The sequence below is a fragment of the Bubalus bubalis genome, chromosome 3 (assembly GCF_019923935.1).
Source record: "Bubalus bubalis isolate 160015118507 breed Murrah chromosome 3, NDDB_SH_1, whole genome shotgun sequence".
Taxonomy (NCBI): Eukaryota; Metazoa; Chordata; class Mammalia; order Artiodactyla; family Bovidae; genus Bubalus; species Bubalus bubalis.
Genome location: NC_059159.1, coordinates 113,043,979 through 113,067,253, shown reverse-complemented (window position 1 = coordinate 113,067,253; position 23,275 = coordinate 113,043,979). Strand labels below are relative to the sequence as shown.

Here is a 23,275-nt window from a genome sequence, read left to right as displayed (position 1 = left end):
GTGTGGAGAAAGGGCAGTCTGGTGAGTGATAACTAAAAATGAAAGCTGAAGACTTTTAACCTCATCTCCGAAGTGGCACACCATTACTTCTGCTGTACAAGCATATCTTGTTTTATTGTGGTTTGCTTTATTGTACTTCATAGATAATGCTTTTATTTTATAAATTGAAGGTCTGTGACCACCCTGCATTGAGCAAGTCTCTTGGCTCAATTTTTCCAACAGCATTTGCTCACTGTGTTGCTCTGTGTCAGATTTTGATAATTCCTGCAATATTTCACACTTGATTGTTGTTGTTATATTTGTTATGGTGATCTGTGATCTTTGATGATATGATCTTTGATGTTACTATTATAATTGTTTTAGGCACCATGAACCATACCCATATAAGACTGTGAACTTAAAAAAATGCGTGTGTTCTGACAGTTCCACCTACTGGTTGTTCCCCCTTCTCTATCCCTCTCATTGGGCCTTCCTATTCTGAGATACAACAATATTGAAATTAGGCCCATAATGACCCTACAGTGACATCTAAGTGTTCACTTCAGATCAAAAGCCAGAAATGATTAAGCTTAGTGAAGAAGGTATGTCAAAAAGATATAGGCAGAAAGCTGAGTCTCTTGCACTAAACAGTTAACCAACTTGTGAATGCAAAGGAAATGTTCTTGAAGGAAATGAAAAGTGCTACTCCAGGGAACCCACAAATGGTAAGAAAATTTAACAGCCTTGTTGCTGATATGGGTAAATTTTAAGTGATCTGGATAGAAGAGAAAATAAGCCCCAAATTTCCTTAATTCATAGCAAGGTCCTAACTCTCTTTAATTCTATGAAGGCTGAGAGAAGTGAGAAAGCTGCTGAAGAAAAGTTTGAAGCTAGCAGAGATTGGTTAATGAGATTAAAGAAAGAAGCCATTTCCATAAGTGCAAGATGAAGCAGCAAGTGTTGATGTAGAAGCTGTAGCAAGTTTCCAGAAGGTAAGATAATTAATGAAAATGGCTACAGTAAAAAAGAGATTTTCAGCATGAACAAAGGGCACTTATATTGCAAGAAGATGCCATCTAGGACTTTCAAAGCTAGAGAGGAGAAATCAATGCCTGGCTTCAGAAAGCTTCCAAGGACAGGCTGACTCTCTTATTAGGGGCTTATGTAGCTGATGTCTTTAAGCCGAATATTTTAAACCCACAGTGGAAACCTATTCGGAGAAGGCAATGACACCCCACTCCAGTACTTTTGCCTAGAAAATCCCACGGATGGAGGAGCCTGGTAGGCTGCAGTCCATGGGGTTGCTAGAGTCGGACATGACTGAGCGACTTCACTTTCACTTTTCTCTTTTCACTTTCATGCATTGGAGAAGGAAATGGCAACCCACTCCAGTGTTCTTGCCTAGAGAATCCCAGGGACGGGGAAGCCTGGTGGGCTGCCATCTATGGGGTCACACAGAGTCAGACACGACTGAAGCGACTTAGCAGCAGTAGCAGCAGCAGGAAACCTATGGCTCAGAAAAGAAAGATTATTTTCAAAGTGTTACTGCCCATTGACAATATGCCTGGTCATCCAAGAGCTGTGATGGAGATGTACAATAAGATTAATGTTGTTTTCATGCCTGCAAATACAAAGTTCATGTATCAGCCCATGGATTAAGGAGTCATTTATAATTTCAAGCATTATTGAAGACATATATTTCATGAGACTATAGCTACCATAGATAGTGATTCCTCTGATGCTAAGGAAATTGAAAACCTCTGGAAAGGATTCACTATTCTATTTAATGCATGCTAAGTTGCTTCAGTCGTGTCCAACTCTTTGCAACCCTATGGACTATAGCTCATCAGGCTCTCTGTCTATGGCATTCTCTAGGCAAGAATATGGGGTGGGTTGCCATGCCCTCCTTCAGAGGATCTTCCTGACCCAGGGATTGAACCCACATCTCTTATGTCTCCTGCATTGGCAGGCAGATTCTTTACCACTAGCCCCACCTGGGAGGCCCATTCTATTTAATAGATACCATTAAGAACATTTGTGGAACTTCCCTGGTAGTCCAGTGGTTTAAGTCTGCCTTGCAATGCAGGGGATGTGTATTTCATCCCTAGTTGGGGAACTAAGATCCCATATCCCACAGGGCAACAAAGCCCATGTGCTGTTAACTACTGAGCCCATGAGCTCTGGAGCCCACCCACTACACCAAAAGATCCTGCATGATGCAAGTAAGACCCGACATAGCCAAATAAATAAACAAATAAATATATTTTTAAAGAGAACATATGTGATTAATGGGAAGAGTTTAAAATATCGACATTAACAGGAGTTTGGAAAAAGTTGATTCCAACCCTCATGGGTGATTTTAAGGGGTTTGGTATTTCAGTGGAGGAAGTAACTGTGAGTGTGGTAGAAATATGAAGAGAACTAGAATTAGACATGGAGCCTGAATTGCTATAATCTTATGATAAAACTTTAAACAATGAGGAGCTTCATATTATGGATGAGCGAAGAAATTGCTTTCTTGAGATGGAATCTACTCCTAGTGAAGGTGCTGTGAAGATTGTTGAAATGACAACAAAGGATTTAGAATATTGCATAAACTTTGTTGATGAAGTAGTGGCAGATTCTGAGAGGACTGACTTCAATTTTAAAGAAGTTCTACTATGGTAAAATGCTATTTCAGATCATTGCATGCTACAGAGAATCATTCATGAGAGAAAAAGTCAGTCAGTGCAGCAAACTTTATTGTTGTCCTATTTTAAGAAATTGATTAGGATGGCCAAAGCCACCCCAACCTTTAGCAACCACTGCCCTGATTAGTCAGCAGTCATCAACATCTAGGCAAGATCCTCCACCAGCAAAAATTTAGGGCTCACTAAAGGCTCAGATCGGAGAAGGCGATGGCACCCCACTCCAGTGTTCTTGCCTGGAAAACCCCATGGGCAGAGGAGCCTGGTAGGCTGCGGTCCATGGGGTTGCTAAGAGTCGGACACGACTGAGCGACTTCACTTTCACTTTTCACTTTCATACATTGGAGAAGGAAATGGCAACTCACTCCAGTGTTCTTGCCTGGAGAATCCCAGGGACAGGGGAGCCTGGTGGGCTGCCGTCTATGGGGTCGCACAGAGTCGGACACGACTGAAGCAACTTAGCAGCAGCAGCAGCAGCAGCAGCAGCAAAGGCTCAGATAATGGTTAGAAATTTTTAGCAGTAAAGTATTTTAAAATTAAGATACGTACTTTTTAAAAAAGACAATGACATTTAATAGACTACAGTATAATGTAAATATAACTTTTATATGCACAGGGAAACCAAAAAAACTCATGTGACTAGCTTTATTGCAATATTCTCTTTATTCTGGTGGTCTGGAACTAGACTCACAATATATCTGAGGATACTTGTAATTTATTGGTTAAACAGACCAACCCTTCCTATGTGAGAGGGGACGATATAAAGGTGTCAGTACTGGAAGGCAGGGATCACTGGGGGCCATCTTGGATTCTGGCTTCCATAATCTGAAACCCATTAGTTATGCTTAAATCCATTAGTTCATAGCAGAGAGAATTTAGAAACCTGTACCAGACATAAAAGACCCATATTTAAAAAAATAGGCAAGACTCTAGCAGCTAGGGATGCACATTTGATTGTTAAAATTATAAAGAAATGCAAGGGAAGTTATCAAAGTCAGGAGAGTAGAAGTGAATGATTACTCTAAAAGCCAAGATAGTAGTTACTTTTGGAAGGAGTGGGAACAGTCTGTGATAGATATGGGGCACATGGAGAGGCTTCTTTGTGGCTAGCAAAGTTTTATTTTTTAACCTGCTGTCAATAATTTACATTGACATTAATTTGTTTCAAGTGGTTTTTCTTTATCTGTGTTTTATTTTACAATAAAAAGATAAAAACAACATCTCTGAAAATAATATATCCATGTGGTAAAATACTCCAAGTGGAAGATTTTATATAGTAAAAAATCAATATTCCCAACTCATCTACTAGTCCTTGAATTTTTCTGTTGTCACCTGCTTCTTGTGTATCTATCCAGAGATCTCATGCATATAAAACCACATACACATACACACGTATGTGTATAAATATGCATAAAATTTGTTTTCATTTAAAAGTATAAGTGATAGAATTAGAATACCATGCACATATTCTGATCTGTATTTCACTTTTTTTTTCCCTAAGTTTGCTCCAGTTCTTACAGCCAGGATGCTATTATGTGTGTGTGTGTGTCTCTCTCTTTTTTTCCGGCTGTGCTGGTCATTGTTTCTGTGAGGGCTTTCCTCTAGTTGCAGTGAGGAGGGCACTACTCTCTAGTTGCGGTGCACAGGCTTCTCGTTGTGCTGGCTCCTCACAGCAGAGCACAGGCTCTAAGGGACCTGGGCTTCAGTAGCTGGAGTGTGTGGATTCTGCAGTTGTGACTCTAGTTGAGCTTCCCAGGTGGCGCTAGTGATAAAGAACCCATGTGCCAGTGCAGGAGACATAGAGATGTGGGTTCAATCCCTGGGTAGAGAAGATCCCCTGGAGGAGGGTAAGGCAAACCACTCCAGTATTCTTGACTGGAGAATCCTATGGCCAGAAGATCCTGATGGACGATAGTCCATAGGGTCACAAAGAGTCGGACATCACTGAAGCGACTTAGCATGGCACATCAGTATTGTATATGATACAGGATACTGTAGATGTTAGTGATACTAGACATCAAAAACAAAAAGATAGTGTGAAAAAGTTCACATTTACTTACAGGTAAAATGAGTCATGTTTTGATATCAAAGAAGCAGCAATGTGATTGCTTTATGGTATCTTTGTGTAATCAAAAAGATTGCCTCATGGTAGACTAGCCTATACACATGAGTTTGAGCAGGCTCCGGGAGATGGTGATGGACAGGGAAGCCTGGCGTGCTGCAGTCTATGGGTTCACAAAAAGTCAGACACGACTTAACAACTGAACTGAATGAATAAATCATTATAAAATTTTGTAGCATGCAGGATTATAGTCCTATTCATAATATAGTATTGGAAATACAGTTTTGTTTTTTAAAAAACCACTTACCTGTGATAATGGGCTGATACATAGTTTCTCCAGTTATAAGAGAGAAGAGTACTGTATGGTAATGTTATTCTTTGAAAGTAATATTGTAAAACAGTAAAGAAAACTAACATTATTAATTTAAATTAAATATCATTATTTTATGCCTATGTAGGAATAGATTAGTACTTTCATATGTTTTATGCATTCATCATTACCTTTTTCTTAATTTTTTCAATATTTTTGACCATGCAGTTCTTCTGCACATTTTTTCAAACTGTCAAAAATATTTTTAAAAATTTCATTGTATTTGTCAAAGAATATCCATGTATATGTGAACAGCTTACCCACTCTGTCCACCCTAGACCAGGGGCTTCCCAGGTGTGTCAGTGGTAAAGAATCTGCCTGCAATGTAGGAGACCTGAGTTTGATACCTGGGTCAGGAAGATCCCATAGAGAAGAAAATGGCAATCCCTTCAGTATTCTTGCCTAGGAAATCCAACAAACAGAGGAGCTTGGCAGGCTGCAGTCCATGGAGTCAAAAAAGACTCCAACACAACTTTTCAACTAAATGAAAGTGAAAGTCACTCAGTCGTGTCTGACTCTTTGCAATCCCTTGGACTATACAGTCCATGGAATTCTCCAGGCCAGAATACTGGAGTAGGTAGCCTTTCCCTTATCCAGGGGATCTTTCCAGCCCAGAGATCAAACCCAGGTCTCCCACATTGCAGGTGGATTCTTTACCAGCTGAGCCACAAGGGAAGCCCCTTGCTATTACAACTAAATAGCAACAACAATAAGGGAACCCACACAGTTGAATGTTGTTCAAAGGATCAGTTCCTATTTTTAGGCTACAATCCATGTATTTTAACCTGCAAACAGCAATTAAATCAGAAGGTAACTTTTCTAAGAATATACTTTATTAAGTCAGCAGATATGTTTCTAATTTCTTAATGTGGAGGTACTTACCATTCATATAGATTTTGAAGGCTTCCCTGGTGGCTCAGAGGATAAAGCATCTGCATGCAGAGGAGACCTGAGTTCGATCCCTGGGTTGGGAAGATCCCCTGGAGAAGGAAATGGCAACCCACTCCAGTATTGTTGCCTGGAGAATCCCATGGACAGAGGAGCCTGGTGGGCTACAGTCCACAGGGTCACAAAGACTTGGACACGACTGAGTGACTTCACACACATTTTTCATGAAGTTTAAATTTTACCAACTTCTCAATTTAAGCAAACCTGTTCACCCTTTGATTTAGATAAGATTACCGAAGGAGGGGTGGATTCTGGAGTTAGCAAAGTGCTTCTTCAGCATTTCCCTCAATGAACTCAGATTTTATGGCCAAGTGTTAAAACAACACACCTGGGATTAACCTTTGTGCTTCTAAGCTGATAACTACCTGTTTATGGTGATAACCAAGATTAAAAGAGGCAGATGTACAGGCTTCTACAGCCTTTAAACGCTAATCTTGGGCCAGTAAATGTTTCCTGGGCACCAAATTATATTGTTTTGTTTTTATTTTTTAAACTTAGTCAAGTGTTAACTATTTTTTTCTCTTTAATATTTACTGGTTTTTTGTTCACTTAAGTAGTATTTATTGAGCACCTACCATTAAGTTAACAGTGGGCTACCATGGGGATATGAAGAAAGGAAGTACAAACACAGAACTTACAGTCTTGCAGGGATTCATAATATATGCATATATGAACCAGTTAGTGAACAAGATGTATTATATATATCTTATGTTTGTCTCAATGTATGTAAACATATATAAACATATGCAGTACACATGTAAATATGTATACTAAGTGGGATGGCACAGGTAATTAGTAAGTGGACAAGATGCAGTATGGAAATTATTGGAAGGGACAATAAGTCAAAGCAGTTGGAAGGTGATGTAATTCTTGATTGTCAGGCAAGACTGTGCTGCAGCAAGCTCAGGAGCTGAGTTTTTTCTTTTTCTTTTGAAATAATTACAGACTCATGGGAAGTAGAAACAAATAATACAAAGAGGTCCCATGTACCATTCCCCCAGTTTTCCGCAATAGTAGCATCTTATATAACTTGAGTACCGTACCCAAACTGGCATACTGACATTGGAACAACCTGCAGCTCTTTTCTAGATTTCACCAGTTTTATATGCATATACTTCCATGGAGCTAAGTTTTGATAAACAAGTTCAATAGACCAAGAAGAGGAATGAGAAAATACTAGAAATAAGAAAAACCTCACAGGGCATTTATTTTGAAAAACTGTCCTGTTTCTTGTTCTTCCAACTCTTAGGCATCCCCTAAGTAAATTAGGCCCATTTTATAAATAAAATTGTCACTTGTTAGGTCAGCAGTGAGAGAAGGCAATGGCAACCTATTCCAGTACTCTTGCCTGGAAAATCCCATGGACGGAGGGGCCTGCTGGGCTGCAGTCCATGGGGTCTCTAGGAGTCGGACATGACTGAGTGACTTCACTTTATTTTTTCACTTTCATGCATTGGAGAAGGAAATGGCAACCCATTTCAGTGTTCTTGCTTGGAGAATCCCAGGGACGGGGGAGCCTGGTGGGCTGCCGTCTATGGGGTCGCACAGAGTTGGACACGACTGAAGCGACTTAGCAGTAGCAGCAAATAAATTAACCACATTGCTTTCCTCACTGGGGGTTGACTTGTAACCGCCTCTTCACAAATTTTACCCAAGCACGTACTCCTGTTCTTTTTCTCTCTTTTTAAATTGAAGTATAGTTGATTTTTGGAGAAGGAAATGGCAACCCTCTCCAGTATTCTTGCTTAGAGAATCCCATGGACTGTAGCCTGTCAGGCTCCTCTGTCCATAGGGTCACAAGAGTTGGACACGACTTAGTGACTAAACCACCATAATTGATTTACAGTATTGTGTTAATTACTGCTGAACAGCAAAGTGATTCAGTTATGTTGTTGTTGTTCAGTCACTAAGTCGTGATTCAGTTATACATACATGCATATATGTGTGTGTATATATATGCACTCTTTTAAAAATATTCTTTTCCGTTATGGTCTATCATAGGATTGAATTTAGTTACCTGTGCTATACAGTAGGGCCTTACTGTTTGTCCATTCTGTATGTAAAAGCTTACATCTACTACCCCCAACTTCCCACTCCATCCCTCCTCCACCTGCCCCACCCCCTCCCCCACCTGCCCCACCCCCTCCCCCTTGGCAACCGCTAGTCTGTTCTCTATGTCCATAATTTTGTTTTTATTTCATAGATAGTTTAATCTGTGTTATATTTTAGATTCCACATATAAGTAATATCATATGATATTTGTCTTTATCTTTCTACTTGCTTCACTTAGTATGATAACCTCTTAGTTACATTCATATTGCTGCAAGTGGCATTATTTAATTATTTTTATGGCCAAGTAGTATTCCACTGTGTATATGTACCACATCTTCTATACCCATTTATCTGTCACTCCTGTTCTCTTATTCCAGTGATCCAAACATAAGCAGTCTCCCTCCTAGAAATAATTTGTTTTCTATAGGCTAGTTTGTAAATAAGCAGTTTGGAACCTGGAACAGATTTTCTCATGGCAACAGAGGTACATGAGTTATAGGTTCCCTGGCCTATCTCTGGGCCTGTGTTACTCAAGATGTAACTAATATGTATACAGAACAATTCTGATCATTGCCATACATGGTGGTAGTGGTGCGGTTTCTGAGAATTAGGGAGGAGGATTCTCTGTTATGGCAGATGGGCTCCTATTCTTCATAGTTCTATTGCTACAAACCTCCACTGCATACAGTGAGTAATATTAAAGGAAAAGCCCCCTTTTTAATATGCTTTTAATTACACAAAATAAAATATTTCCTAATTTAAGTATGAAGAAGGAAATGGCAACCCACTCCAGTACTCTTGCCTGGAAAATCCCATGGACGGAGGAGCCTGGTAGGCTACAGTCCATGGGGTCTCGAAGAGTCGGACACAACTGAGCAACTTCATTTTCACTTTTCACTTTCATGCACTGGAGAGGGAAATGGCAACCCACTCCAGTGTTCTTGCCTGGAGAATCCCAGGGACAGAGGAGCATGGTGGGCTGCCGTCTATGGGGTCGCAGAGTCAGACATGACTGAAGTGACTTAGCAGCAGCAGCAGCTATTTAAGTATTCACCAGCTAAACTATCAGTTCTATAAAGATGACAGAGGAAGTGCAAACAAGGGCACTATTAACAGAACTAAGCAGAAGAATATTGAGAAGAGACCTTCTTAACGAAAATACAGCAGAATAATATATTTGTTGTCTCTGAGAGGCAGAGTCACCAGTGATTCATTCTTCATATTCTCTCTCTTTCTCCCTCATTCCCCACTTTCTCTGTCTTTCTTGTATCTTTCTGAATTCTCTACAACTGGATATACTGCTTTTATAGCCAGAAAAATGAGAGTACTCTGGAATGAAAGAGTTGCATACGGGTTTTTTGAAACAGGTCCCAATATGTTTAGTAGGAGGGGAGGTAAACTATGGAGCATTCTAACACCATGTGGAGGTAGAATACGCTCCACGTGGTGGAGGTGAGGTGGTTTCTAGGCACGGTAACATGTACCTTCTGAGTAGGCACAGGCACATACACAATGCAGAACTTTACAGAAGAGAAGTTTACTCTGAAAAGGAACAGATGTTACCTCTTCCTTGGTTCCTGCAATGAAATAGGAAGCCACCACTGATACCACTGGGCACCATCCTGCCAGAGTCAAGAAAGGAGTCTGATTACTACTGAGCCGTAAGTGCTTTAAGTCCTGGGTTTACATCACCATTCTGGAAGAAGTTATACTGAAAACCTTGCACTTCTCTTAAGGCATATTGAGCTAAACCTGCTATCAATAAGTGCTCATCCTCAAGAGAAGAGAAAGAAGAGCAAGTAAAGTGTCTAGATATCTCTTAGTAATATCTTTCTGAAATACTTTTGTTTTCCTGAGTGGTCCTGATACTAATGATGTTCCTATGATCATGTTCACAGATCCTTTTCCATTTCTGCGCAGAGCATCAAAGAGCAGTGTTTGAGCTTCTTGAGTCCTCTCTATGCTGTCCCAGATGGGACTTTAAATCTATAAATACTTATACCATGTCCTTTAAAAGGGCTTATTTGACTTTACAGAGGGGATTGTTCACTCACATCACCATAGCAATGAAGAGGGTACACAGTCCACCTTCAAAATAACCGTCACACTACCACTAAGTTTGGTCAACACAGTTCAGTTCAGTTCAGTTGCTCAGTCATGTCCAACTCTTTGCAATCCCATGGACAGCAGCATGCCAGGCCTCCCTGTCCATCACCAACTCCCAGAGCTTACTCGTACTCATGTCCATCGAGTCAGTGATGCCATCCAACCATCTCATCCTCTGTCATCCCCTTCTCCTCCCGCCTACAATCTTTCCCAGCATCAGGGTCTTTTCAAATGAGTCAATTCTTCGCATCAGGTGGCCAAAGTATTAGAGTTTCAGCTTCAGCATTAGTCCTTCCAATGAATATTCAGGACTAATTTCCTAAATAAGTCCTATTTCCTTCTATGTATTTTGTTCATATATTGGTCTACAAGCGCAGGAAAGTATTTGTCTTCTAATCTCTCCTTATCTCAATGATGATTGCATTACTTGTAGTAATTATCTGCTGTTACAATTTTGATTTCCATTATCCAATTATTTTGTAGATTATTTTATGGAAACATGATACTAATACATGTTCAATATGTTTGGTTTCTCCCTGTAGATACAATCATGCTGGCCTAAGCATACTAATGCCATAAAAAGCTAAAATGCTTCAACTTGCTTATTCTTTAAAAAAATGAGAATTTCTTAGTCCAATAAAATAGAGATACTTAGCAATTTGAATCTATTTCTTGATAACTTTAAGAGAGGGTAATCTGGAGCAAATATGATACTTTAGTAAGGATAATAAAGTTCCTACCTCAGTTTAATTTGGTTGTATAAACATTTCTTGCATGATGGACCATGTAAATGCTAGGTGATGCAAAAATGAGAAAGAAGCAGTTCCTATCTTTACAGGATGTACATCTAGTCAAACAAAAGAAAAATTGATGAAAACTTTTAAATGAATTTCCCTTTTGTCATTGTACTGAGGAGGTCTGTAATAGTCAGACACTAGAGTGATTGTGAAGAAACTCCTGGCTGAATAGAAGTATGGTATAGAAAGGACTGTGGGTGGCACAAGTGGTAGGATGACTAAACATGAGCACTTTTGTGAATGAAAGAGGTGCTACTAATATTTATGCCTATTCAAGAAGTGTAATCTTAGATTATTTTAGGCCAACAGGAAGTTATTATGCCCCTTGTTAAAAAACATGATTTAGGAGAATTTCCATGAATATAAATGTTAGGGAAGTGTATTTGTTTGCTAGCACTGCCATAAATGGATGACTCAAACAATGGGAATTTTATTGTCTTGCAGATCTGGAAGTTAAGTATCCAGAATCAAGGTGTTAGCAGGGTCAATTACTCCTGAAGACTGTGAGGGAAAGATCTGTTCCAGGCCTCTCTCCATGGCTTAAAAAGATTGTCTTTTTCCTATATCTTGACATCATCTCCCCTCTATGCATGTCTCTGGTCCAAATTTCCCTATTTTATAAGGACACTAGTCATATTATCTTAGAGTCCATCCAAATGACCTCATTTATCCTGATTACCTCTGTAAAGATCCTAACTCCAGATTAGGTCACATTCTGAAATACTGCGGAGTAGTACACCAACATATCTTTGTTGGAGAGGGGCATGATTCAGCTAATAACAGGAAGGATGGTAGAAACTTAACAGGAGTACCACAATAAAAGAGATGTTACATCTGGATGGCTAGTGGGTACCATCTTCTTGTATGCATCATGATCAGGAGGCAATTCTATCATAGACTTTAATAAGGTAAGATGGGTAGGGAGAATAAACAGAATGGAGGATGACTAGAGAAATAGAAAGTCTGGGGGGATTATTAGTGTTCTACAATTCCTCTTTCCTTTGGGCAATAAAGACTGGCCACTGATGGCAGAAGGATGTTCAAGTGGCAGTTGACTAGAGCATGTGGAACTATGGGATGCCATGTCTGGGAGGTGCCACAAATAGGCTGGTCAATTTTTATCACATTGGTTGATAGTTCTCTACTTTGAGATCTGACTCTTCACTTATGAAATTAAAGCTATTTTTTCCTTTACCCATCTCTACAGGGATTTTATGATTACTAAAATAATAAATATGATTAATTCTGAGCTCTGTGGAGAAATAATCCTGAGTTAGTTCAATGTGTTTTAGGGACAGGAAGTTCTAAGCTTAAAAAAAAAAAGGAAGCACCAGTTGAGTCAATATAATACACAAATCTTTAAACATTAAAAACATATAGCCTTGGTACATAACTTGGGCTCAAGGGGCCTAGGAAGTGAGTGAAATGCATGTTTATTAAGTCAGGAAGAATAAACAATCAGTAAAAGTGTAATAGGGCTTCCTTGGTGGCTCAACGGTAAAGACTCTTCCTGCAATGCAGGAGACTGCCTCCAATGAAGGAGACGCGGGTTCAATCCCTGGGTCGAGAAGATTCCCCTGGAGAATAAAAGGGCAACCCACTCCAGTATTCTTGCCTGGGAGATCCCATGGGCAAAGGAGCCTGATGGGCTCCAGTCCATGGGGTCACAAGAGTCGGACATAACTTAGCGACTAAACTGCCACCACAAAAATGTAATATAGGAATTTCTTGTACACTAGCCCTGTAAATCATTCCAAGATATTTAATATGTTCATTTTAAATTAATCAATTTTTTTTTTTTTCAAAATAAGGCTCATTATAGAATACTTGTGCTGTGTGCTTGGTCGCTCAGTCGTGTCCAACCCTTTGAGACCCCATGGACTGTAGTCCACCAGGCTCCTCTGTCCATGGGAATTCTAGAGGCAAGAATGCTGGAGTGGGTTGCCATGCCCTCCTCCAGGGGATTTTGCCAACCCAGGGACTGAACCCAGGTCTCCTACATTGCAGGCAGATTCTTTACCAGCTGGGCTAACAGAATACCTGGAAAAATGAAAAGTCATTTCTTTCTACTTTTTTTTATGTGGTTTTTGATATGGTGGTTTAGTTGCTAAGTCAGTTTTTGACACAGTTGTACTCATACAGTACATACAGATGTTCTAGCTCCTTTTTTGGTTTTGCATACTCTTCATTGTTAGCATTTTTTAATAGTTACATAATTACCCATCTAATAGTTCACTTAATTGCTTGTCAAATAAAAGACTTCAATAACTTTCTAATGTATTATATTATATAATTTTGATATAAATGTCTAATTATGTGAATGTGCATCATATTAGGGCTTTGAGGGGCAAGAGATGTGATATTTCTGGGTCAAAGGATTATGAAGCCTTTTATGATAGCATTTTGTTCTTAGGTTAGTAAAACAGTTTCTATTTTATCAGAGCCTAAGATGACTAAATTGTGTGGTTGGAATGTAGCAATTCTGAATTTAGTATCTAAACATAATGACCCATCTTAAAGAAATTTGAATTATTATACCCTCAAGGATATTACAGAAATGCTTGGGCATCTTTTCTTATTAAAATTTTTTATTCTTAAAAAATTTTTTTTGTTTGTGTGAGCATCTTTATCATCAAGTAAATCACATGCAGTTTGTTTAGAGAAAGGTGTAATAGAACTATTTAATCAGTACTGAAAGTGTGCAGATTGTAATTGCAAAATAAAACCTTACTAGTAAGAGGAAGTTAAGATTATTGTGGATAGGAACTCTGATAGGATGGAAACACCATGGGCCTTGGAGTCAGACAAACTAGAACTACAGCTCTACCACTTATTCAATCTATGACTCTGGACAAGTTTTAAGTTTTCAGAATCTCAGTTATTGTATAAAATGGTGGTTAATAATGTATTAAATAAAAATAAAGGATATATCTAAGAGCCTAGCCCACAGTGAGTGCCAACTTATTACTAAGTAGGAGTAATTTCTTCCCTTCTTTATTCATGACACACACTGAAAATCTACAGACTATTTCAGGAGGAAATATATAATTTAAAATACTTAAAAGACTTTCATTTTAGTTGAAGGGACTCTATAAAAGTTTTGCAGCTTTCTGTGAGGCTTTACTATACTCTTTTAAAAATAGAAAACTGGACTTCCCTGGAGAAGACTCTGTGCTTCTGTTGCAGGGAGCGTGAGTTTGATACCTGGTGGGGGGAAGTTCCCCATGCCACACACCATGTGGCCAAAAGATAAATAAATAAAAGATAAAATAAAGAGTTAAGAAGGAAAAAAAGGCAATACTAGATAATCGAGTTAGGTATGGAGGGTTTAATTAGTTGGTTCCTTCTGGTTATTTATTTTTTCTGTCTCTTAGTTTCTCACCTGAAATGGAAAAACACAATTCCTTAAACTAGTAGTGGTTCACGTTTTAGGGAGAACGTAATAGGTTGAATACTGTTTCCTTTCAAGTAATTTAATCGAGAGAAGAGGGCTAAGGTTTAAAAATCTACCATAAGGTTTTAAACTACCATCAGGGGTAGTTTAGTTGCTAGGTTGTATCTGACTCTTGTGACCCCATGGACTGGAGTCCACCAGGCTCCTCTGCTCATGGGATTTCCCAGGCAAGAATACTGAAATGGGTTGCCATTTCCTCCTCCAGGGATACTTCCTGACTCTGGGATTGAACTCATGTTTCCTATGTCTCCTACAGTGTAGTCAGATTCTTTATCCACTGAGCCATCAGGGAAGCCGCATAAAAAATTTCTTACTAGAAGACATTTCTTGTTGAATAAATATATTCTTAATTCTGATATATAGAAGTAATAAAAACTAAGTTCTGATTCAAACAGTCATCCAACTAAATTTTTAATGAATGCTTCTTACATTCAAGGTGTGTGTAGAGAAAACAATGGACCTTTACAGTCACACACATCTGTTTTCAAATTTTTGTTGGCTTCACACCTAACTAGCTGTGAGACTAGTGACATTCATGATGAAGATTTCTGACCCTCAGTGAAGTCTCACCAGAGATTTTGTGCAGAACGAAATTAGGAAAACAATGTGGAAAGAAACTGAGTTATCTATTGTGGCACAACACATAACCCCCAAGTTTAGTGGCTTAAAATACCATCAGTTCATTATTTCTCATGATTCTGAGGGTTGGCTGGTTTCTCCAAGTGATTTTTCTTCCAGGATGGTGGTCTCAGGGCAGTATTATGATAGAGTGAAGCCTGAAGCTGCAGGGCCACTGGAGGCCTAGGTCAGGACCTTAAACCACTGTGGCCACATTTTACTGGCCACAAGTCTAGCTCAGACTCATGGGATGGAGAAGAGATTAGGCCACTGCATGGGAAGGCTGTTGGAAAATTACCTTGCAAAAAAGTATGCTGCTGGGCTGAGAGGTTATTAAATCAGTTATAGAATCAGCTGTGTTTGTCTTCAAGAAGCTGCAAATGGTGCTGTCTCTCAGGGTGCCTGGCATTTTGTTATAGTCAGTCTTCATCTTCCTCCTTGCTTCCCTTTAACAATCATTCAATGTTGCATGTGAAGACAGTTCCAAAGGAGTTTGGGCTTGGTGTCAATGTTTGCAGTACACACTTTTAAATAGCACCCACAGCCAGAAGAAGCCACCAGTGCAGGCTTGTATAACAATCTTATGTGATAAGACACTCAGTTAAATTTGAATTTCAGATAAGCAGCAAATAGTTTTTTAGAATAAGCATGTCTTTTCTTGTTAACAGTTTGGCATATATACTTCTAGGACTTTCCTCTGAATATTCCAAATACACATATAAATTAAAAAAAAAAACAAACAGAAACATACTTACCTTTAGTAGTTGCTATTTTCCCTTTCCATATTTGTACTGTAGATCTAACTCATTCTTTTATTTTTTTTAATTAATTTATTTATTTTACTTTACAATATTGTATTGGTTTTGCCATACATTGACTTGAATCCACCATGAGTGTACATGTGTTCCCCATCCTGAACCCCCCCTCCCACCTCCATCCCCATTCCATCCCTCTGGGTCATCCCAGTGCACCAGCCCTGAGCACCCTGTATCATGCATCAAACCTGGACTGGTGATTTGTTTCACATATTATATTTTACATGTTTCAATGCCATTCTCCCAAATTATCCCACCCTCGCCCTCTCCCACAGAGTCCAAAAGATTGTTCTATACATCTGTATCTCTTTTGCTGTCTCAAATACAGGGTTATCATTACCTTCTTTCTAAATTCCATATATATGCGTTATATACTGTATTGGTGTTTTTCTTTCTGGCTTACTTCACTCTGTATAATAGGCTCCAGTTTCATCCACCTCATTAGAACTGATTCAAATGTATTCTTTTTAATGGCTGAGTAATATTCCATTGTGTATATGTACCACGGCTTTCTTATCCATTCATCTGCTGATGGACATCTAGGTTGCTTCCATGTCCTGGCTATTATAAACAGTGCTGCAATGAACATTGGGGTACATGTGTCTCTTTCAATTCTGGTTTCCTCGGTGTGTATGCCCAGTAGTGGGATTGCTGGGTCATATGGCAGTTCTATTTCCAGTTTTTTAAGGAATCTCCACACTGTTCTCCATAGTGGCTGTACTAGTTTGCATTCCCACCAACAGTGTAAGAGGGTTCCCTTTTCTCCACCCTCTGTCCAGCATTTATTGCTTATAGACTTTTGGATCGCAGCCATTCTGACTGGCGTGAAATGGTACCTCATTGTGGTTTTGATTTGCATTTCTCTGATAATGAGTGATGTTGAGCATCTTTTCATGTGTTTGTTAGCCATCTGTGTGTCTTCTTTGGAGAAATGTCTATTTAGTTCTTTGGCCCACTTTTTGATTGGGTCTTTTATTTTTCTGGAATTGAGCTGCAGGAGTTGCTTGTATATTTTTGAGATTAATTCTTTGTCTGTTGCTTCATTTGCTATTATTTTCTCCTATTCTGAAGGCTGTCTTTTCACCTTGCTTATAGTTTCCTTTGTTGTGCAGAAGCTTTTAATTTTAATTAGGTCCCATTTGTTTATTTTTGCTTTTATTTCAATATTCTGGGAGGTGGGTCATAGAGGATCCTGCTGTGGTTTATGTCAGAGAGTGTTTTGCCTATGTTTTCCTCTAGGAGTTTAGTAGTTTCTGGTCTTACATTTAGATCTTTAATCCATTTTGAGTTTATTTTTGTGTACGGTGTTAGAAAGTGTTCTGCTGCTGCTGCTAACTCGCTTCAGTCATGTCCGACTCTGCGCGACCCCATAGATGGCAGCCCACCAGGCTCCCCTGTCCCTGGGATTCTCCAGGCAAGAACACTGGAGTGGGTTGCCATTTCCTTCTCCAATGCATGAAAGTGAAAAGTGAAAGTGAAGTCGCTCAGTCATGTCCGACTCTTAGCGACCCCATGGACTGCAGCCCACCAGGCCCCTCCATCCATGGGATTTTCCAGGCAAGAGTACTGGAGTGGGGTGCCATTGCCTTCTCCGAGAAAGTGTTCTAGTTTCATTCTTTTACAAGTGGTTGACCAGTTTTCCCAGCACCACTTGTTAAAGAAACTGTCTTTTCTCCATTGTATATTCTTGCCTCCTTTGTCAAAGATAAGGTGTCTGTAGGTGTGTGGATTTATCTCTGGGCTTTCTATTTTGTTCCATTGATCTATATTTCTGTCTTTGTGCCAGTACCATACTGTCTTGATGACTGTGGCTTTGTAGTACAGCCTGAAGTCAGGCAGGTTGATTCCTCCAGTTCCATTCTTCTTTCTCAAGATTGCTTTGGCTATTCGAGGTTTTTTGTATTTCCATACAAATTGTGAAATTATTTGTTCTAGTTCTCGGAAAAATACTGTTGGTAGCTTGATAGGGATTGCATTGAATCTGTAGATTGCTTTTGGTAGTATACTCATTTTCACTATATTGATTCTTCTGATCCATGAACACGGTATATATCTCCATCTATTTGTGTCCTCTTTGATTTCTTTCACCAGTGTTTTATAGTTTTCTATATATAGGTCTTTTGTTTCTTTAGGTAGATATAGTCCTAAATATTTTATTCTCTTTGATGCAATGGTGAATGGAATTGTTTCCTTAATTTCTATTTCTGTTTTCTCATTGTTAGTGTATAGGAGGAGAAGGCAATGGCACCCCACTCCAGTACTCTTGCCTGGAATATCCCATGGACAGAGGAGCCTGGTAGGCTGCAGTCCATGGGGTTGCTAAGAGTCGGATATGACTGAGCGACTTCACTTTGATTTTCACTTTCATGCATTGGAGAAGGAAATGGCAACCCACTCCAGTGTTCTTGCCTAGAGAATCCCAGGGATGGGGGAGCCTGGTGGGCTGCCATCTATGGGGTCGCACAGAGTCGGACACGACTGAAGCGACTTAGCAGCAGCAGCAGTGTATAGGAATGCAAGGGATTTCTGTGTATTAATTTTATATGCTGCAACTTTACTATATTCATTGATTAGCTCTAGTAATTTTCTGGTGGAGTCTTTAGGGTTTTCTATGTAGAGGATCATGTCATCTGCAAACTGTGAGAGTTTTACTTCTTCTTTTCCAATCTGGATTCCTTTTATTTCTTTTTCTGCTCTGACTGCTATGGCCAAAACTTCCAAAACTATGTTGAGTAGTAGTGGTGAGAGTGGGCACCCTTGTCTTGTTCCTGACTTTAGGGGAAATGCTTTCAATTTTTCACCATTGAGGATACTGTTTGCTGAGAGTTTGTCATATATAGCTTTTATTATGTTGAGGTATGTTCCTTCTATTCCTGCTTTATGGAGGGTTTTTTTTTTTTTTTAATTTATCATAAATGGATGTTGAATTTTGTCAAAGGCTTTCTCTGCATCTATTGAGATAATCATATGGTTTTTATTTTTCAATTTGTTAATGTGGTGTATTACATTGATTTGTGGATATTGAAGAATCCTTGCATCCCTGGGATAAAGCCCACTTGGTCATGACATATGATCTTTTTAATATGTTGTTGGATTCTGTTTGCTAGAATTTTGTTAAGGATTTTTGCATCTATGCTCATCAGTGATATTGGCCTGTAGTTTTATTTTTTTTTATTTTTGTCAGGTTTTGGTATTAGGGTGATGGTGGCCTCATAGAATGAGTTTGAAAGTTTATCTTCCTCTGAAATTTTCTGGAAGAGTTTGAGTAGGAGAGGTGTTAGTTTTTCTCTAAATTTTTGGTAGAATTCAGCTGTGAAGCCGCCTGGTCCTGGGCTTTTGTTTGTTAGAAGATTTCTGATTACAGTTTCAATTTCTGTGCTTGTGATGGGTCTGTTAAGATTTTCTATTTCTTCCTGGTTCAATTTTGGAAAGTTGTACTTTCCTAAGAATTTGTCCATTTCTTCCAAGTTGTCCATTTTATTTCCATATAGTTGCTGATTGTAGTCTCTTATGATCCTTTGTCCGGAGAAGGCAATGGCACCCCACTCCAGTACTCTTGCCTGGAAAATCCCATGGATGGAGGAGCCTGGTGGGCTGCAGTCCATGGGGTCGCTAGAGCTGGACATGACTGAGCGACTTCACTTTCACTTTTCACTTTCATGCATTGGAGAAGGAAATGGCAACCCACTCCAGTGTTCTTGCCTGGAGAATCCCAGGGACGGGGAAGCCTGGTGGCTACTGTCTATGGGGTCGCACAGAGTCGGACACGACTGAAGTGACTTAGCAGTAGCAGTAGCATGATCCTTTGTATTTCTGTGTTGTCTGTTGTGATCTCTCCACTTTCATTTCGAATTTTGTTGATTTGATTTTTCTTCCTTTGTTTCTTGATGAGTCTGGCTAATGGTTTGTCAATTTTGTTTATCTTCTCAAAAGAACCAGCTTTTAGTTTTGCTATGGTCTCTTTTGTTTCTTTTGCATTTATTTCTGCCCTAATTTTTAAGATTTCTTTCCTTCTACTAACACTGGGTTTCTTCATTTCTTCCTTTTCAAGTTTTAGGTGTAAAGTTAGGTTATTTATTTGATTTTTTTCTTGTTTCTTGAGGTAAGCCTGTATTGCTATGAACCTTCCCCTAGTACTCCTTTTACAGTGTCCCATAGGTTTTGGGTTGTTGTGTTTCATTTTCATTCATTTCTATGCATATTTTGATTTCTTTTTTGATTTCTTCTGTGATTTGTTGGTTATTCAGCAGCGTGTTGTTCAGCCTCCATATGTTGGGATTTTCAATAGTTTTTCTCCTGTAAATAAGATCTAATCTTACTGCATTGTGGTCAGAAAAGATGCTTGGAATTATTTCAATTTTTTTTAATTTACCAAGGTTAGATTTATGTCCCAGGATGTGATCTATCCTAGAGAAGGTTCCGTGTGTGCTTGAGAAAAAGGTGAAATTCATTGTTTGGGGTGAAATGTCCTATAGATATCAATTAGGTCTAACTGGTCGATTGTATCATTTAAAGTTTGTGTTTCCTTGTTAATTTTCTGTTTAGTTGATCTATCCATAGGTGTGAGTAGGGTATTAAAGTCTCCCACTATTATTATGTTATTGTTAATTTCCCCTTTCTTACTTGTTAGCATTTGTCTTACATATTGTGGTCCTCCTATGTTGGGTGCATATATATTTATGATTGTTATATCTTCTTCTTGGATTGATCCTTTGATCATTATGTAGTGTCCATCTTTGTCTCTTTTCACAGCTTTTGTTTTAAAGTCTATTTTATCTGATATGAGTATTGCTACTCCTGGTTTCTTTTGGTCTCTATTTGCATGGAATATCTTTTTCCAGCCTTTCACTTTCAGTCTGTATGTGTCCCTTGTTTCGAGGTGGGTCTCTTGTAGACAACATATATAGGGGTCTTGTTTTTGTATCCATTCAGCCAGTCTTTGTCTTTTGGTTGGGGCATTCAACCCATTTACGTTTAAGGTAATTATCGATAAGTATGATCCCATTGCCATTTACTTATTGTTTTGTGTTCGAGTTTATACACCCTTTCTGTGTTTCCTGTCTAGAGAGGATCCTTTAGCATTTGTTGGAGAGCTGGTTTGGTGGTGCTGAATTCTCTCAGCTTTTGCTTGTTTGTAAAGCTTTTGATATCTCCTTCATATTTGAATGAGATCCTTGCTGGGAACAGTAATCTGGGCTGTAGGTTATTTTCTTTCATCACTTTAAGTATGTCCTGCCATTCCCTCCTGGCCTGAAGAGTTTATATTGAAAGATCAGTTGTTATCCTTATGGGAATACCCTTGTGTGTTATTTGTTGTTTTTCCCTTGCTGCTTTTAATATTTGTTCTTTGTGTTTGATCTTTGTTAACTTGATTAATACGTGTCTTGGGGTGTTTTGCCTTGGGTTTATCCTGTTTGGGACTCTCTGGGTTTCTTGGACTTGGGTGATTATTTCCTTCCCCATTTTAGGAAAGTTTTCAACTATTATCTTCTCAAGTATTTTCTCATGGTCTTTCTTTTTGTCTTCTTCTTCTGGGACTCCTATGATTCGAATGTTGGGGCGTTTAACATGTCCCAAGAGGTCTCTGAGGTTGTCCTCATTTCTTATAATTCTTTTTTCTTTTTCTTCTCTGATTCATTTATTTCTACCATTCTATCTTCTACCTCACTTATCCTATCTTCTGCCTCCATTATTCTACTGTTGGTTCCCTCCAGAGTGTTTTTGATCTCATTTATTGCATTATTCATTATATATTGACTCTTTTTACTTCTCCTTGTTAAACCTTTCTTGCATCTTCTCAATCCTTGTCTCCAGGCTATTTATCTGTAACTCCAATTTGTTTTCAAGATTTTGGATCATTTTCACTATCATTATTTGGAATTCTTTATCAGGATTCCCTATCAGGAATCCTTTTATCAGATTCCCTATCTTTTCCTCTTTTTTTGGTTTGGTGGGCATTTATCCTGTTCCTTTACCTGCTGGGTATTTCTCTGCCTTTTCATCTTGTTTATATTGTTGTGTAACTAAGATCATGGCATCTGGTCCCATCACTTCATGGGAAATAGATGGGGAAACAGTGTCAGACTATTTTGGGGGGCTCCAAAATCTCTGCACATGGTGACTGCAGCCATGAAATTAAAAGACGCTTACTCCTTGGAAGGAAAGTTATGACCAACCTAGACAGCATATTGAAAAGCAGAGATATTACTTTGCCCACAAAGGTCTGTCTAGCCTCAAGGCTATGGTTTTTCCAGTGGTCATGTATGGATGTGAGAGTTGGACTGTGAAGAAAGCTGAGCGCTGAAGAATTGTTGCTTTTGAACTGTGGTGTTGGAGAAGACTCTTGAGAGTCCCTTGGACTGCAAGGAGATCCAACCAGTCCATCCTAAAGGAGATCAGTCCTGGGTGTTCATTGGAAGGACTGATGCTGAAGCTGAAACTCCAATACATTGGTCACCTCATGTGAAGAGTTGACTCATTGGAAAAGACCATGATGCTGGGAGGGATTGAGGGCAGGAGGAGAAGGGGACGACAGAGGATGAGTTGGCTGGATGGCATCACCGACTTGATGGACATGAGTCTGAGTGAACTCCGGGAGTTGGTGATGGACAGGGAGGCCTGGCGTGCTGTGATTCATGGGGTCTCAAAGAGTCGGACACGACTGAGCGACTGAACTGAACTGATATTGCTGTGTTTGGAGTGGCCTTTCTGTATTCTGGCAGTTGGTGGTTCCTCTTTATTGTGGAGGTTCCTCACTGTGGGTGGGGTTGGACGGGTGGCTTGTCAAGGTTTTCCGGTTAGGGAAGCTTGTGTCAGTGTTCTGGTGGGTGGAGCTGGATTTCTTCTTTCTGGAGTGCAATGAAGTGTCTAGTAATAAGTTTTGAGATGTCAGTGGGTTTGGTGTGACCTTGGTCAGCCTGTATATTGAGGCTCAGGGTTATGTTCCTGTGTTGCTGGAGAATTTGTGCAGTATGTCTTGCTCTGGAGCTTGTTGGCCCTTGGGTGGTAACTCATTCTTTTAAAAGGTGCATGGTATTTTATGGTATGGACACATCACAGTTTATTTGCTGCTGCTGCTAAGTCACGTCAGTCATGTCCGACTCTGTGCAAGCCCATAGATGGCAGCCCACCAGGCTCCAGTCCCTGGGATTCTCCAGGCAACAATACTGGAGTGGGTTGCCATTTTCTTCTCTAGTGCATGAAAGTGAAAAGTAAAAGTGAAGTCGCTCAGCCGAGTCCAACTGTTCGTGACCTCATGGACTGTAGCCCACCAGGCTCCTCCATCCATGGGATTTCCCAGGCAAGAGTACTGGAGTGGGTTGCCATTGCTAAGCACTCACTAATGGCTGTTTGGATTATTGGCAATCTCTCTTCATTACAAAGGGTG

The 23,275-nt window shown here is 39.5% G+C and overlaps 1 protein-coding gene across 2 annotated transcripts in view; it reads left to right on the top strand.

Annotated features, from left to right (window-relative positions):
• TRPM6 (transient receptor potential cation channel subfamily M member 6) overlaps positions 1 to 23,275 on the top strand; it is a 191,138-nt gene that overhangs the window by 41,247 nt on the left and 126,616 nt on the right. For both annotated transcript variants that reach the window (XM_006057219.4, XM_045165067.1), the window contains one exon: positions 830 to 971. The gene's annotated coding sequence lies outside the window, so the exon portion shown is untranslated. The remainder of the gene's footprint in view (positions 1 to 829; positions 972 to 23,275) is intronic.